The 18,730-nt window shown below is 43.5% G+C and overlaps 1 long non-coding RNA gene across 1 annotated transcript in view; it reads left to right on the forward strand.

Moving 5' to 3' along the window:
- Positions 1–18,000, forward strand: part of LOC117881765 — a 50,621-nt gene extending 32,621 nt beyond the window's left edge. Inside the window, exon 3 of the long non-coding RNA XR_004646859.1 lies at positions 17,828–18,000. This is a non-coding gene — a long non-coding RNA (uncharacterized LOC117881765). The remainder of the gene's footprint in view (positions 1–17,827) is intronic.
- The last annotated feature ends 730 nt before the right edge of the window (positions 18,001–18,730 follow it).

Genomic DNA, 18,730 nt, shown 5'->3' on the forward strand with positions numbered 1-18,730 from the left:
AAGAGTGGCGCCCAGATCTAGACACAATACGCCAGCTGAGACCTCATCAGTGCCAAGTAGAGTGGGACAATTACCTCCGGTGTCTAAGGCTATGTCTACACTACAGCCGGGATTGACGCTCTGAGATCGATCCACCAGTGGTTGATTTAGCAGGTCTAGTGAAGACCCACCAAATAGACAGCAGATCATGCTCTAGTCGACCCCTGTACTCTACCCACTGACAAGAAGAGTAAGGTAAGTCGATGGGAGAGTTCCTGCCGTCAACCTCCTGTGGGGTAGACCCCATGGTAACTCGACCTAAGGTATGTCGACTCCAGCTACATTATTCACTTAGCGGGAGTTGTGTAGCATAGGTCAACTTACCACAGTAGTGTAGACAGACTTACATATGATACTACAGCTAATACACCCCAGAATGACATTAGTCTTTTTCACAACTGCATCACATTGTTAACTCATATTCAATTTGTGATCCACTATAACCCCCAGATCCTTTTCAGCAGCAGTGCCACCTAGCCAGTTATTCCCCATTTTGTAGTTGTGCATCTGATTTTTCTTTCCTAAGCGAAGTACGTTGCACTTGTCTTTATTGAATTTCATCTTGTTGATTTCAGACCAATTCTCCAATTTGTCAAGGTTGTTTTGAATTCTAATCCAGTCCTCCAAAGTGTTTGCAACCGTTCCTAGCTTGGCATCCTCTGCAAATCTAATAAGCACTCTCTCCACTCCATTATCCAAGCCATTAATGAAAATATTGAACAGTGCCAGACCTAGACTGACCCCTGCAGGACTCCACTAGATATGCCATCCCAGTTTGACAGCAAGCCATTGATAACTACTCTTTGGGTAAGTCTTCACTTACCGGAGGGTCCGGCGGCAGGCAATCAATGTTCTGGGATCGATCCCGGAAGTGCTCGCTGTCGACGCCGGTACTCCAGCTCGCCGAGAGGAGTACGCAGCATCGATGGGGGAGCCTTCCTGCCACGTCTGGACCCGCGGTAAGTTCGGACTAAGGTACTTCGAATTCAGCTACGTTAATAACGTAGCTGAATTTGCGTACCTTAGTCCGAAGTGGGGGCTTAGTGGGGACCAGGCCTTTGAGTACAATCTTCCAATCAGTTGTGAATCCACTTTATATAATGTCATCTAAACCACATTTCCCTAGTTTGTTTATAAGAATACCAGGTGGGACTCTGTCAAGCGTCTTACTAAAATCTCTCTCTCATATATTTATATAAAAAAACCTCATATCTACTGCTTCCCTTCTATCCACTAGGCAAATAACCCATCAAAGAAGGAAATTATGTTGGTTTGGCATGATTTGTTCTTGACAAATCCATGCTGGCTATTACTTATAACCCTATTATTAGATCCCTGCACGGATACAAAATTTGTACCCGCATCCGATCCGTGACCCGCAAACATAGTTCGCGGATATAAAGTGGATAACCGCAGATTTGCAGGGCTCTACCTATTATCCTCTAGGTGCTTACAGATTGATAATTTAATTATTTGTTCCAGTATTTTCCAGATATAAAAGTCAGAATGACTGGGCTATAATTTCCCAGGTCCTCTTTGTTTCCCTTTTTAAAGATAGGTATTTGTTTGCCCTTCCCCAGTCCTCTGGAAACTCACATGTGTTCCATGATTTCTTAAAGGTAATTGCTAATGGTTCCAAGATTGCTTCATTGAGTTCCTTACATACCCTAAGAGGGATTTTATTGGGCCCTGCTGACTTGAATAATCTAAGTTATCTAAATATTCGTTAAGCTGTTCTTTCCCTATTGTGGCTCGAGGTCCTTTGCCCTTGTTAATATTAATTGTATTAAGTATCTGTATTGTATTGTAAAAGTATTGTAAAAAAGTAACCTTTTTTAGCCAAACAGATATTGAATAGCTCAGCTTTCTTGATGTCACCAGTTATTAGCTCTACTTCCCTGCTAAGTAGAGGGCCTATATTTTTCTTCATCTTTCTCTTGCTCCTAATATATTTAAAGAACCTCTTTTTATTGCCTTCTGTGTCCCTTGTTAAGTGTAACTCATTTTGTATCTTAGCCTTTCTGATTTTGTCCCTACATTCTTGTGCTATTCTTTTGCAATTCATCCATGTTTCCACTTTTTGTAGGATTTCTTTTTGATTTTCATGTCATTAAAGACCTACTTGTGAGCCCTATTGGCCTCTTGTTATTCTTCTTACCTTTCCTTCAGACTGGGAACATTTGCAGTTGTGCCTTTAATATTGCCAGCTCTCCTGTACTCTCTTTCCTTAGATTTTCTTCCCATAGGACTTTACCTACCACTTCTCTGAGTTTGTTACTGTCTGCTTTTTTTTTAAGTCCATTGTCTTTATTCTGCTGCTCTCACTCCTTTTGTCTTAGAATTATGAAATCTATCATTACATGTCACTTTTACTCAAATTGACTTCCACCTTCAGATTCACAACCAGTCCCTCCCTGTCCATCAGAATCAAGTCTAAAATGGCTATACATTACTGTGTGTTCAACCTTCATATGTGAACCAAAATATGTATTTAACCAGGCAAACAGTATCCATTTAGAACTGCCTACACATGTACTTAGGCAGCTCTAAATGTATAATTACATGAAGCTGACTACCTCATGGGGGCAGAGCTGAGTGAGCCAGCGGTGTGCTATACATCAGCCACTTGGGTCACGTAACCTATACATCAGCCACTCAGCTGGCATGGGAAGACCACACCCAGGTGACAGCACAGAACTCCCCTGTGAAGCAGATAAGGGACCATGCTGCTGCCCCTGGCCTAACATGAATCTCATGTACCAGTAGTTACCAAAGAACAATATAACAGTTACTTGAGACTTCTTTTCACTTCCTTTCAGTGCTGACAAACTAATTTAAAGATGCTTCTACTTCAAGTCTACCAGGCCTGGCTACTCAGAGATAACATCTTATGCTTGGGCCAATTAATAATAATATGTAGGGCAAACTCATGCCTCTAGGAGCATGTGATGTGATGGGGGAAATAGTGAATGGGCAGAAGGCCTATGAGACACCCTGCCAGGGCAGGTCAGGATAGCTTAGGGAGCTGGGAAAGCAATGTGCTCTTCACTGTTACTCCAAAAAAGTAGTAGTACAGATCTGCTGCCAGCATCTAGTGCTGATCATAGCCTCACACGACAGGATAGAATTTTAGCCTCTAGGGCCTGATGTAAAGCCCACTGAGGTCAATGGAAAGACTCTCACTCCTTTCAACAGGCTTTGGATCAGCTCCTTAGAGCACATTGCACTTCAAAGCCAGTGCAAGCTGCTGTCCACTTAGCAAAATGTAAATCATAGAACTGTGCAAAAACTCACGGGATGAACCAAAAACCAAAAGATTTAATTTTGGGTTGATTCAAAATGAATTGTTCTTGCTGAAAACAAATAGTTGGGGTGGGGAGGGGGGCAAACAAAACATTTTGTTCAATCTGCCATAAAATGTTTTGTTTAGTTTGAGTTTTTAACCTTTTTAAAAAACAAAGTGGAGGTAAAATTCTAAACAAAATTTTGAATAAAAAAAAATCAAAATGTTCCTTTCAAAAATGTCAAAATGAAAAGTTCTGATTTTTTTTAAATTTGTGAGGGTTTTTTTGTTTTGTTTTTTGACTAAAACAATTCAGCAAATTTTACAAATTCATGCAATGTTTCAGTTGACGTGAATCTGAATTTTTCAATTAAAAAAAATTTTGGATGAAAAATGTGACCCAGTTTTTTAAGTCACTCTTCACACCCCACTTGTCTGTCCTTTCTGTCTTGCATATTTCTGCAGTAGGGGCCATGTGATACTGAAAGTTGATTTTCGCTGAGCACTTTACTGGTCTCCAAATGCAAAGTGATAGTCCAGGGAGCATTGGTCTAGCAAAACAGCAAGAGATCCCTAACCATGAAGAGCAAATATTAGACATACTGAAAATTGTAAGATCTTCTTGGCAGGGATGGTGTCTTGCTATATGTTCTGTAAGGTACCTAGCACAACTTTGGACCTGTGAATAACAAGATGGGGTCAGGAAGACTGTCTCGTTGCAGTTAAATCTTTTCATATAATTTCTATGGGTCCCTCTCTCTTGTTCCAGAGATGCACATATGCTGAGGTAATTTGCAAGCTTTGCCAATGACTCCATCAGCTTACTGAGTCTTCAGTTCTTTTCCTTTGGAGTTTTCACAGCAAAGCGTATTGCTGCTGCTGTCTTGCCAATTAATTTCTCATATATTTCCTTTCAAATCTGAATTGAATTACTGAGCATATGTAATGAGTATGGCTAAAAAAAAAAAAAAGGCAGATAAAAGCTGACATAGAGCAGATCACTCTCGCTGCTGCTGCAAAGCCAATACAGTGTATTGTTAAAAGGTCAGGAGCAAAGACAGATCCTGGAAACTGCTCATAGGCCATTTACTTCTAGGTTTTTAAAATATGCCACCCTGTTGACACTAACATCTTCCCTGGGCTTGTCCGTTATGGTGTGGAAGCAGCAGCTCCAGACAAGGCATCAAGAGCGAACTCATTTACTCTTCAAAAGTGCTGAGTAATGCACAAACCACCAGCCCAGCAAAAGCAGCAGAAAAGTCCATGGTAACTGAAGGTCTGGCCATGACTAACACCACCTACCATCTCTTGCTGGCTAGAAGACTCCTTCCCATGCTAGAGAAAAATGCTGACCCTCAATTATACACACCTTTGTCACCTCCCATCGGTGCAACATCACTGCCATATACATGGGCATGAAGCCATCAGCACTTGGGAAACTCCAACTAGCGCAGAATGCTGCAGCACATCTCCTCAACTATATGGATTATCACAAAGTAATCCTAAACCTGTCCTCTGCACTGTACACTGGCTTTCCATAGAAGGGAGTAAAATTCAAGGTCTCATTCCTTATCTTCAAGGTGCTCAGTGGCCTGGACCCAGGCTATCTAGAAGATCTGAGGGTGAGGACTGCCAATTACAGCTTTGCTTCTCGGGGACAATGGAGCTGTCCAGCATAAAGGTAAAGCATATCTGTGCAGTAGACCGTGCTTCCTGCAGGGGCTGGTTCAAGACCATGGAACTCACTCACCTTTAGTTCCAAGTGCAAGGCACTCCTCTTGGATCTGGCTTTCAAAAATAAACACATACCTTATATGTATGTGGTGCTATTAAAAACTAAATCCAAAAAGCCCCCATCAAAACAAAACAGTACCCTGCTCTGCTCTATCGGGACAGAATGAATCAGACTTGACAGATGCTAGTCACATCAATTAATGCCCTACTGGAAAGGACTCAGATACTAAAGTCATGAAGATGATACTTCCCCATCTGTCTGTATGCAGCTGTTGTCTCTTGTCTTATACCAAGATTGTAAGCCCCTTGGAGCAGGGAGTGTCTTTTTGGTCTGTGTTTATAGCACAATGGGATCTTGGTCTATAGATAGGGGCCCAGGCACTACACTACAGCAGGAGTGGGCAAATTATGGCCGGAGGGCCGCATTCGGCCCTCCAGACATTTTAATCCAGCCCTCGAACTCTCACCGGGCTCTGGGGCTTGCCCCGCTCCAGCCGTGGAGCAGAGTCAGGAGCTTGCCCCACTCCACGTGGCTCCCAGAAGTGGCAGCATTTCCCCCCTCCTGCTCCTACCCATGGGGCAAAAATTCTTTCTTTCCAGCTTAGAAAGAGAAGAAAGATTAGTTTTGTCTCCTTTCCCCTCAAGTTATTGCTCAGTTCTGCTGGAGGCAAAAGGAAGCAATTGTTCATTAACAGACATTCCAAATGCAAGAGAGGAAAATGAAGCAGCAGAAATGTGAGACATTAGCTGAATTATCCATTATTGTCCTACCAAAAATATTAAAAAAAAAAAAAAAAGAGAAGGGAAAGGCTATGTATTCAACGGCATTTGCTCCGATCCCTCAGACAGAGACAAACACCTACAGGATCTCTATCAAGCATTCTTAAAACTACAGTACCCACCTGGTGAAGTGAAGAAACAGATTGACAGAGCCAAAAGGGTACCCAGAAGTCACCTGCTACAAGACAGGCCAAACAAAGAAAGTAATAGAACGGCACTCGCCGTCACCTACAGCCCCCAACTAAAACCTCTCCAGCGCATCATCAAGGATCTACAACCTATCCTGAAGGACGATCCATCACTCTCACAGACCTTGGGAGACAGGCCAGTCCTCGCTTACAGACAGCCCCCAAACCTGAAGCAAATACTCACCAGCAACCACACACCACACAACAAAAACACTAACCCAGGAACCAAACCCTGCAACAAACCCCCGGTGCCAACTCTATCCACATATCTATTCAAGGGACACCATTATAGAACATAACCACATCAGCCACACCATCAAGGGCTCGTTCACCTGCACATCTACCAATGTGGTATATGCCATCATGTGCCAGCAATGCCCCTCTGCCATGTACATTGGCTAAACTGGACAGTCTCTATGCAAAAGAATAAATGGACACAAATCTGACATCAGGAATCATAACATTCAAAAACCAGTAGGAGAACACTTCAATCTCGCTGGTCACTCAATAACAGACCTAAAAGTGGCAATTCTTCAACAAAAAAACTTCAAAAACAGACTCCAACATGAAGCTGCAGAACTGGAATTAATTTGCAAACTGGACACCATCAGATTAGGCTTGAATAAAGACTGGGAGTGGTTGGGTCATTATAAAACCTAAACCTAATTTCCCCAATACTAATTTCTCCCTACTGTTACTCACACCTTCTTGTCAACTGTCTGTAATGGACCACTCTCTTACCACTTCAAAAGTTATTTTTCCTCCCTTGGTACCCTGCTGTTAATTGACTTATCTCATTAGACTGACCTCACACTAAGGCAACCCCCATCCTTTCATGTATTTATATCTGCTCCTATATTTTCCACTCCATGCATCTGATGAAGTGGGTTCCAGACCACAAAAGTTTATGCCCAAATAAATTTGTTAGTCTCTAAGGTGCCACAAGCAGGGCCGGCTCCAGGCACCAGCCCACCAAGCTTGTGTTTGGGGCGGCACCTGGAGAGGGGCGGCGCGGTGCTCCGGCTACCGGGGAAAGCGGAGCCGCAGTGGGCTCGCAGCCCTCCCCCCGGCGCTCTGGCCGCTGGGGAGAGCGGAGCCCCGGCCGGGCTCGCCGCCCTCCCCCCCCGGCGCTCTGACTGCCGGGGAGAGTGGAGCCCCGGCCGGGCTCGCCGCCCTCCTCCCGGGGCTCCGGCCGCCAGCGGAGCCACGGCGGGCTCGCCGCCCTCCCCCCGGCGCTCCGGCCGGTTGGGGAGAGCGGCCCGCGGCTGGGCTTGGCGCCCTCCCCTGCTGCGCTCGGGGTAGGGGGGCGGCGGGAGGCTTTTTTGCCTTGGGCAGCAAAAAAGCCAGAGCTGGCCCTGGCCACAAGTACTCCTTGTTCTTTTTGCTGATACAGACTAACATGGCTACCACTCTGAAAACAGTCAAATGCTGTTATTCCCCAGCTGTATTTGACAACTGCTATGTTTGAAAATGATCAGTGGGTAGGTCCAGGGAGTTTTGTGTACACGCACACACACGTGTGCACACATATACGGTGATTTCATATTAGTTTATTGCTTTTATTGGATAATCTTTTGGGTTTAGATCAAAGGTATTTAGGTGCCTAACTCCCATTGAATTCAATGAATTTAAATACTTCCGAGGATCTGGGCTGTAGGTACATCCGACTTGTGTGATATACTTGAGTTAGTACTTATAGAAGCTGCTCTTATTTATTTTTCTTGGCTAACCACAGTACGATTTTTGCTTTTAACAACAGCAATGCCTCTCTTTCCCATCAGGAAAGTACCTTAATTAGTCAAGAAAATAAAAGCTTTTCTCTTACCCACTTAGGTCCCAACTTTATAACTGAAAGGAGTCTTGTGAGAGCTTCCCTGGGGGTGGAGAGCATGGGACCCCGCAGGCTTTGACACTTATTGGAGCTCTATCTCAGCAGGCAGACAGCAAAAGGTGCTGGATGCTGAAAATCCCCACCAGATATGAAGTGAGAGAGAGGAAGTTTAAAAATAGCCCAGTTTTTCCTGTAAGTCTGCATTTTTCCTTTTTTATTATGAGCATAACGTGGTGTTTAATCTCTATGACAGGGAACAGGAGAGGGAGAGACTTTTAGACACAAGTAGAAAAATTTAAAAAGCCCTCAGAGTAAATAGAGGGGAAGAGGGTGTTTTGAAGGAGGAACGAAGCAGGAAGTAAGAGTCTCCTGAAAGAACTCCTAAAATTTCAGCTGTAAAAGGGGAAGAACAACTCAGAGTAGCAGCAGAACATGTTTCTCCTACTACGTAGCACACTCCCCTCATCTCTGCCCTGCGGCAGTGCCAAGGATCGCCCCAGGCTGGGCTGGTGCTGAGCACCAAAGAGGCAAAGGCTATGGTAGATAAATGAAGCAGCGCCATTAATGTATATTAGTCAGAATTTAGTTAGATGCCTTTGTTACTTTAACATATTGCATTTCACAGACACTAGAAGGGGGAAGGGAGGGTCCAGAGAGAGGAAAGAGAAAGCTCTTCCTATTGCCTTAGGCTGCCTTTCAATCATTTCACTTGGCTGTGTAGCTCTACCGGACTCACTTCAGTGAACTGCTCTGGTTTCTGTGACCCTCTTGAATGCTGGTCTCCGAGCTTTTGGATACAGGCAATATTTCTAGGTTTATTAAGGGCCATGCAGAAGCATGTGAAATCGTGATGGGAGGGAGCTTTAGGAAAATAACCACCTTTTTAAAAAGGGCAGAGGAGGAGGAGAAATAGGATAAGACAATAAGCAACCAACTGCATTGTAAGCAAAGACAGGAGTGTGATTAAAGGTGAAAGTGTAACAGCAGTAATGTTCATGGCAAGGAGGAAGGAGACCAGCAGGGCCAGAACACACAGTTAATCCTTAGATCAGAGCGAGATCTATATTCCCATCTGCCCAGATCCAACCTTTTAAGAGCCAGGATCTGTAACCAGCCGAAAAGAAAGAGCTTTATTTTCAGTTATTTACAGCTCACCAAGGTACCAGCTACCAACTGGTTCCATGGGATGATTTGCGAGACATGACTACGTGCAATGGATACTGTTTTAAAATGTTGTTGACTATGATTTTAAACATATACAAAAGTTTGTGGGGTAGGGTCCAAAAATCTACTGATATTTATAACAGTAAATATAAAATACTTTTAAAGATCACTTCATCTGAGGTGCTCAAAGCACTTTGCAATTCATGAATTCATCTTTACAACCGCCTTCAGAGGTAGATAATTATCCCCATATCACAGATGGGGAACTGAAGGCCTGGAGAGGCTAAGTGAGTTGCCCAAGGTGGGGCAGCAAATAAGTTGCAGAGCCAAGTATAGCATTCAGAACTTCCAGCTCCCAGGCCTGTGCTACAGCCACTGGGAAAAATGACTTCCATATTGTATGTCAATATAGGCTAGATTCAAAATATACAGCCTAAGGGAGCAGAGTGCACTATTGCTGGAGTGGACCAAAGAACAATTTGTGACAGTCACCAATTCACCCATGTTTCCTGCTTGGGCTGGGAGAGGAATAAGTTATTTCACCTCTACCAGTGGACCACTTTACTGCCCACTGTATGTCTAGCCAGCTACTCTGGCCAGTGAGTAGAGAGGGCAGAGCCAGGGCTCCTCCCATTCCCCACCGATTTGCTCGTAACAGGAAGAATAACTAGTTAATCCCTGTTCTCTTCACACCAGCCAGAGTCACAATCTAAGCAGGGACCTCGGTCATCTTTCTTCCTATGTCCGGCCAAGTAAGTGTTGTAATAAACTAGCCTTCTGAGAGGCCAGGCTTTTCAGCTTCCGTTTTCAGCTACACCTCTACCCCGATATAACATGACCCGATATAACACGAATTTGGATATAACGCGGTAAAGCAGTGCTCCGGGGAAGGGGGGGGCGCAGGGCTGTGCACTCCGGCAGATCAAAGCAAGTTCGATATAACACGGTTTCACCTATAACGCGGTAAGATTTTTTGGCTCCCAAGGACAGCGTAATATTGGGGTAGAGGTGTATGTTGCTCAGATCCTGTGCCTTACCCTCATTAGATGTTGCTTCACATGTCATAGCTAATGGCTTTCTTCTTGCTTCCATAACATCTACTGCCTGTTGTATGACACTGTGAAACGTGCCCACACCACGGATATCACCTCTCTCTTCCACAACCAAAAAAGGAAAAACAAAATGTTTATATGTAAATGCTTTGAAGTTTTTCCAGAACAAACAAACTTCACCATGTGGATTGAAATGGGAGAAAATTCACATAATTCTATATGAGGCATCATAAATCTAGGACCTAGTGCATTTTCTTATACACTCATGGCAAATGGTACAGTAATTCCTCGTTTAATGTTGTAGTTATGTTCCTGAAAAATGCAACTTTAAGCAAAACGATGTTAAGAGAATCCAATTTCCCCATAAGAATTAATGTAAATGGGGGGGTTAGGTTATCAGGAAATTTTTTTCACCAGACAAAAAACTATATTATATATTGTGACAAAGTTCCTCCTCCATCTTGGTGGGTCCTGCGCTTATTGGCAGATTTTCTTGCCTCAGAGATTCACCATGTGGGTTGGGGAACAGCCCAGAGACCTTCCCCTCTGGGAGAACCCACAGTCCAGGTCAATTGGGAGGTTTGGGGGGAACCCGGGCCCGCCCTCTACTCCAGGTTCCAGCCCAGGGCCCTGTGGACTGCAGCTGTCTATAGTGCCTCCTGTAACAGCTGCAAGACAGCTACAACTCCCTGGGCTACTTCCCCATGGCCTCCTCCAAACACCTTCCTTATTCTCACCACAGGACCTTCCTCCTGGTGTCTGATAACGCTTGTGCTCCTCAGTCCTCCAGCAGTACACCCTCTCACTCTCAGCTCCTTGCGCCTCTTGCTCCCAGTTCCTCACACTCACACCACAAACTGAAGTGAGCTCCTTTTAAAACCCACGTGCCCTGATTAGCCTGCCTTAATTGATTCTAGCAGCTTCTTCTTAATTGGCTCCAGGTGTCCTAATTAGCCTGCCTGCCTTAACTGGTTCTAGCAGGTTCCTGATTACTCTAGTGCAGCCCCTGCTCTGGTCACTCAGGGAACAGAAAACTACTCATCCAGTGACCAGTATATTTGCCCTCTACCAGACTCCTGTACCCCACTGGTCTGGGTCTGTCACAATATATATATATACACACAGTATAAGTTTTAAACAAACAATTTAATACTGTACACAGCAATGATGATGGTGAAGCTTCATTGAGGTGGTGAAGTCAGAGGGTGGAATATTTCCCAGGGAATGCCTTACTGCTAAATGATGAACCAGTATTTGGCTGAGCCTTCAAGGGTTAACACATTGTTGTTAATGTAGCCTCACACTCTACAAGGCAGCACAAATGGAGGGAGGGGAGACAGCATGGCAGACAGAGACAGAGACACAACCTGTGTGTGTGAGAGAGAGAGAGAGAGATGCACATTGCTCCTTTAAGTACATTGACCCCACTCTAAGTACATTGCCTTTTTAAGTAGATCAGCAAGTTGAGACAGCAGCTGCTGCCAGCAATCTCCCTCTGCCCTGAGCCCTGTCGTGTTCCCCGTCCCCCTTCTCTATGGAGATGGGGTAAGCAGGGGGTAGGAGCAGGGGGGAGGGGGACACCCTGACATTAGCCCCCTCTGAACTGCCAGCAATTGATAGCCTGCTGGACAGCTGCCACACAGGGAACTTAGGGGAGCAGGGAGCTGACGGGGGGCTATTGGTTCACCCTAGTTCCAAGCCCCCACCAGCTAGCTCCAACGGGCCGCTCTTCCTGCAAGCAGTGGACAAAGCAGGCAGCTGCCAAACAACATTATAAAGGAGCACTGCACAACTTTAAACGAGCATATTCCCTAATTGATCAGCAACATAACAACATTAACCGGGATGACTTTAAGTGGGGCGTTACTGTACTTTAAAGACTTGAAAACAAAGAACCCAGTGACACCATGTTATTTAAAAAAAAAAAAAACATGGAATAAGACTCACTAACTTGGAAACCAATCTAAGCATCCAATGCATAATAAAGAGTCTAAGACTGACTCTAAATCTGCTAAGAGCTATAAAACTTGCTAAGATTTGGCATTAGAGCAGGATCAGTTCAAAGTCTCACATAAACTCTATTGGACTCCATTCTCGTATGATGACACTTGGGTTTAAGAGACCATAACAAAATGTTGGAATTGTGTGGAGGTCTGAAGTGACTATAAACACACGCTTGGAGACCGTTAAAAGTTTTACATGTTCTAGAGAAAAAATAGTTGCATTAGGGGAAAACTTTAGGACCATATGTTTGCATTCTGTCTAAATTCCTTTCAAGAACTGTATCTAAACCCTCATTAAAATGGATCTCTAACAGCTGAATGATTTCTAATACAATAATATTAAGGCAGGGAAAGGATAAGAATAACATGGTCATAAATTAATTTGGCAGATCCTGCAGGCGTAGCTTCCTCTAAACAAGAAATGTATAGAATTAAGGTCCAAATGGATGGAGTTTAATACTATCTCCAACCCCTTTATATAAACTTTGCAGGAAAGTTGATTTAAAGCTAGGTTTTCACTATGCTGATCTTAAATAAGAAAAATAATTTTAATCCAAGTTATTACTGGTTGAAAAAAGGGTGGTGTGAGTTTTGTTCCGTTTAGACACAGCCCAAAATCCAGGCTTGAGGTTTGCAAATAACCTATATTTTTATGAAGGGCTGAACCAAAACTCCTGAACCAAAATACCTCTGAATTTTTGAAGAGCCCAAAATCTGTGTCTTGGATCTCTCTCTCAAACTTTAGGTCTATATAGATATGTTTTTATAGGGTAAATCTGTATCTCACACACCACATGTATTGAACTTATATTCATGTCACACACTGCATTTATCGTATTCCTTTGACCGCCTCGCTTGTGGTCTGAGCCTGCTTCCACTGAAGTCAATAGCAGAACCAGGGACGGCTCTATGTTTTTTGCCACTCCAAGCACGGCAGTCAGGCGGCCTTCGGCGGCACGCCTGCGGTCGGTCCGCAGTCACGCGGATTCGATGGCGTTTCTGCGGGTGATCTGCCGGTCCCGCGGCTTCGCCGTACCTGCCACCGAATAGCCACTGAAACCGCGGGACTGGCGGGCCTCCCACAGGCACGCCGCCGAAAGCCCCCTGACTGCCACCCCCCGCGGCTTGCTGCCCCAGGTACGCACTTGCTGCGCTGGTGCCTGGAGCTGCCCCTGAGAAGAACTCCCACTGACTTCAGTGGTGAAGGATCAGGCCTTTGCATTAATTCACCTCCCAGCTCTTATTTATTGGAAATCTCTGAGCAGCTTCAGTCAGCAACCATTTACCCCCTCCCCATCCCCACCACACTATTTAAGTTATCCAGGTGCAAGGCATAGGATAGACAATATTAATTCCTGGATTGAATATATACATATATGTGGAGCTAATAGTCGTGATAAATTCCATTGCTATGGGCTAAATAGATTTATCATGTACCTTTTATTGCCTCATTGGATTAATGGGCTAAGGGCAATCTCCCCTGAACTGCTAAGCCTTGTCGGACTCTACCTGAAGAATTTTGCAGAAAATTTTTCCTAAGTGCTCTAATGATGGACTAGCAGGAATACTAGTGGAAAGCACAGCTTTGACAAGACTCTGCTGACATCCAGCATTTTACCAGCATGTTAATTAAAGCTCATTTTCCCCCACAGAAGCCAATGGGCATTTTGCAAAAACTATAACAGGAGTACGAGTGAATCTGAAGTGTGTAGATTTTTGATACCCCCATTTTCCTTGATTCCTCATTTGTCAGGCATCATTTTCCTCAAATTCCTGTAAAGCTGATCTTCTTGGGTCCTTTGTCTCCATGGGATATTGTCTATGACAATCTTCATAGTCCGTATCAGAGGTGTTTTGGCTATTTTACATAGTTTATTAAGAAGAACACTCCAAGCATCCCAATGACAGTAAGAAAGGGAAGAAGGAATCTGAGTGACAGAAGTAGGTTGGTGTCAGAGCTGTGAGAATTTATGAGTCTCCTTGTGTGACTGATGTATTCTATGGATGTATAATTAATCTACTAATATAGTAAGTGCCCACAAATGTCTGGGAAGTGTGCCATAAATGACTAGATTAGTTAGTCAAAAAAGGAGAATGTGGGAAAACAAACAATCAGAAGCTATTTAATTACCTGAAAATCAAAAAAGGAATCCTACAAAAAGTGGAAACATGGACAAATTGCTAAGGAGGAAAACAAAAGAAAAGCGCAAATGTCTAGGTATAAAACCAGAAAGGTGAAGGCACAAAATGAATTACACATAGCAAGGGACATTACAAGGTAATAAGAACAGGTTCTATAAATATTTAAGGAGCAAGAGAAGGATAAAGGAAAGTGTAAGTCCACTGCTTTGCAGGGAAGTAGAGCTAATAACAGACAACACCAAGAAGTCTGATTTCAGAGTGGTAGCTGTGTTAGTCTGTGTTAGTCAGCAAAAACCCACTTCATCAGATGCATCAGAGTGAAAAATACAGTAAGCAGTATATATATATACACACACACACACACACACACACACACAGCACATGAAAAGATGGGAGTTGCCTTATCAAGTGTGGGGTCAGTGCTAACAAGGCCAATTCAATTAAGGTGGAAGAGGCCTATTCTCAACAGTTGACAAAGAAGGGGTGAATATCAAGAGAGGGGAAATTACTTTTGTAGTGCTAACGAGGCCAATGCAATCAAGGTGGACATCTGAGGTGTCTAATGTCTAGTTTGCTTCATTCTTCACTAAAAAGGTTAATAGTGACCTGATACTCAACACAATTAATTATTAACAACAAGGGGAAAGAAATGCAAGCCAGAACAGGGAAAGAACAGGTCAAAGATTATTTAGAAAAGTTAGATATATTCAAGTCAGCAGGGCCTGATTAAATTCCTCTTAAGGTATGTAAGGAACTAGGCAAATCAATCTTCGAACCATTAGTAATTATCTTTGAGAACTCATGGTGGATGAGTGAAGTCCCAGAGGACTGGGAAGGCAAACATAGCATCTCTCTTTCAAAAGAGGACCTGGGAAATTATAGACCAGTCAGCCTGACTTTGATACCTAGAAAAATACTGGAACAAATGATTGAAGCACTGAGAGGATAATAAAGTGATAAGTAATAGCCAACATGGATTTGTTAAGAACAGATCATGCCAAACAACTTTTGACAGTGTATAGAAAGGAAGAAGAAGCAGTGATATATCTTGATTTTAGTAATACTTTTAATACAGTCCCACATGACATTCTCATAATGAACTAGGTAAATATGGTCTAGATGAAATAACTATAAGGTGGATGCACAATTGGTTGAAAAACTGTACTCAGAGTAGCTATCAATGGTTTGCTAACAACCAGGGAGGTCCAACAGGGTTCTGTCCTGGGTCTGGTATTATTCAATATTTTCATTAATGACTTCCACAATGGAATGGAGAGTACGCCTATAAAATCTCCAGAGGACACCATGCTAGGAGCGGTTGCAAGCACTCTGGAGGATAGGATTAATATTCAAAGTGTCCTTTACAAATTGTCAAGTATCAGAGGGGTAGCCATGTTAGTCTGGATCTGTAAAAGCAGCAAAGAGTCCTGTGGCACCTTATAGACTAACAGAAGTATTGGAGCATGAGCTTTCGTGGGTGAATACCCACTTCGTCGGATGCATGATGCATTTACAAATTGGAGAATCTGTCTGAAATCAACCAGATGAAATTCAATAAAAACAAGCACAAAGTACAACACTTTGGAATGAAAACTCAAATACATAACTACAAAATAACTGTCTAGGCAGTAGTACTGCAGAAAAGGATCTTGGGGTGGTACAGGTCACAAATTGCATACGACTCAACAATGTGATGCTGTTGCAAAAAAGGCTAATTATTCTGGTGTGTATGAACAGGAGTGCGGTATGTAGCCATCCAGAGATTAGCTCTTGACTGGTCTGATGCCCTCGCCTTCAGTTGCTCACCCTGTGGTCTCTCTCTGGACTCAAGAGTACACACTCCTCCTGACTTAGCCCTCCAGCCAGGTCTCTACAGTTTACCCCTTCTGTGGTAACAAAGTCTCACTGAACAATCTGTGCCACTTCCCAAGTGGCTGGTAAGTGAACGAGCCCTGGAACCCTAAGTCCAGCAACTAAGGTCTAAGCAATCCCAGACCCTGTCACTATTTCCCTGGGCTCTTTCTTACCTTCCTTCCTTGGTCATCTGGAACCTCCTCCCTTCCCTGTGGCTACATCACCCTTTCTTGGGTTCTTGCCAGAGTCTGTACTCCCACGCAGGATTCCAGGGCTTACTTACCACTAGGACTCCTCCTCAACTCTTTTCTTTGGTCGTGACTGCAGTGTTTCTTCCTGCAAGCCCCTTCTTGCTCTCCATTTCCTGGTTTTATACCAGCTCACCCTGCCCCTGCCCAGCTGTGCTTCATCATCAGTTAGAGTTTATAGGCCCTGACTTTCCTCCAGGTGCAGCCTGTGGTGGAGTTAATTGGTCTTTCTACCTATTCAGACCTTGTGTAGGGTAGACACCTCATCATACCACTGAAGGTAGAACAAAAAGTAACGGGCTTAATCTGCAGCAAGGGAGAGTTCAGTTTGATACCTATTCTTATTGCTCATAAGTTTTTCCTAGTACATCCTGGAATAGGTTAGCAAGGGAGGTTGTGAAATCCCCATCAGTGGAGGATTTTAAGAACACCTGGACAAACACTTGTCAGGGATGGCTTAGGTATAGTTGGTCCTGCCTCAGCATGGGGCACTGGACTAGATCTCTGAAGGTCCCGTCCAGCCCTACATTTCTGATTGCATGATTCTAGAGTTGTAAATATGGATTTTTTTTCTTAAAGAGAAACATCTTCCTTGGATTGGTGGACTTTGATTAAAGCAGGGTTTGCTGTTTACTTAAAATGTGACCTTTGAAGGAAAAGAAAATCACCCTTGAGCCACATAGCACTTGCTTACCTTATTGGCTGCTGCCTCAGAGTTTTCTTTGTTCTCCAGCAAAATAAGAACTTCGCCCTTTCCAGGGTAAGAAAGGTCCAAAAGAAATTAAAATTCTGACCAAAGCAGCCTTCCACCCAGTCCCTCATTCCCTGAGCCACAGCCCTGTCTCCAGGGTCTGTTCAAAGTTTCATCCCTTGTGACGGGTTCACCCTTCTTGATGCAGGGCAAAAATGACGCAATCAGCAGGCAGCTCCTCAGAGTGGTATAGGTTATGGTTCTCCCACGGCTATCTCCTACATTGTGGTCCTCCTCTGGGTAACCTCTTATCAGCCTCCTAAGTTTCCCTCCTGGCCCTTTTTACAAGCTTCCTAGTAAACCCTTTTCTCCTTGGAGAGTTTCAGAGCTCTTGCTTTTACCCAGTCTCCCTCCTCAGTAAAGAAACCCAGCCTATTCCCTCATCTACTTTACTCTGTCCTGGTCCTCTCAGCAGAAAGAACCACAAGTCCTGCTCTTTCCCCTGATCTTTCTCACAATGAAGAAAAGGACTAGTCTTTATAAAGCTTCCCTTCCCGGCAGGCCTAGCTATCATTCCTCCAACTCCCATTCTTCCCTCTGGACTACAATCCCCAGAATCCCACTTTTCTGGGCAAAAAACAGGAACAGGGAAGAGCTGAATAGTGAGCTTTGACTTTGCAGACATTTCTATGGTAAACCCAAACCAGAATTACTGAACATTTCAGTTAGTCATTTGACTTGAATTTGGGGTAATGTGTAAATTGGCTACAATACTTTTTTAATCTAACAAGTGATTAAACTTGATTTGTTTTGTTCAGGTGCTGTAACTGCAGCCTTCAGGACTGTATGATGCTGTGGTTTCTCCTTCCACCCATCTCTTGCCGTGACTGAGGGCACTGAAGAGTCTGACAAAATCCTTCATCTCAAAATACAAATGAGTCCTTTATGGGAAACTTAAAGGAAAACACATCCAGCTAACACAGTCTACTAACTCAGGGGTAGGCAACCTATGGCACGTGTGCTGAAGGCAGCACGTAAGCTGATTTTCAGTGGCACTCACACTGCTGAGTCCTGGCCACCGGTCTGGGGGGCTCTGCATTTTAATTTAATTTTAAATGAAGTTTCTTAAACATTTTAAAAATCTTATTTACTTTACATACCACAATAGTTTAGTTATATATTATAGACTTATAGAAAGAGACCTTCTAAAAACCTTAAAATGTATTACTGGCACACGAAACCTTAAATTAGAGTGAATAAATGAAGACTCGGTTGCTGACCCCTGTACTAACTTCTACTAAAACTGAAGCATTTACATAGCATCTTTAATGCAAGAATCCCTAAGAATCCAAGATCCTTTACAAGGTGAATGCCACCAATACGCGTGCCCATGACTTTGGATAGGTATATTTTATAAATAAAGTAATAAAATATAAATCAGATGCAAGAACCAAAATCTTCTTACCTGAAATGCAATCACAGTAGGTTGCATGTTGGCAGCCTGTTAACAGCCTGCAGCAGCATTTCACAATAACCATTCAAAAGAAGTTGAGAGAGGAATACTTTAACCGGCTGAAACTACACAGGGAATCTGGGTAATTCCATGCTGCCAACCTCAGCTGGAATTTAGTCTGGACACAGAAAAGCAGGATATGGAAATATTACTAATAAAATAGAGCACTGTATATACACTGTTTAATTACAAGTTTTTTTGCTGATGC

The sequence above is a fragment of the Trachemys scripta genome, chromosome 8, assembly GCF_013100865.1.
Source record: "Trachemys scripta elegans isolate TJP31775 chromosome 8, CAS_Tse_1.0, whole genome shotgun sequence".
Classification (NCBI taxonomy): Eukaryota; Metazoa; Chordata; order Testudines; family Emydidae; genus Trachemys; species Trachemys scripta.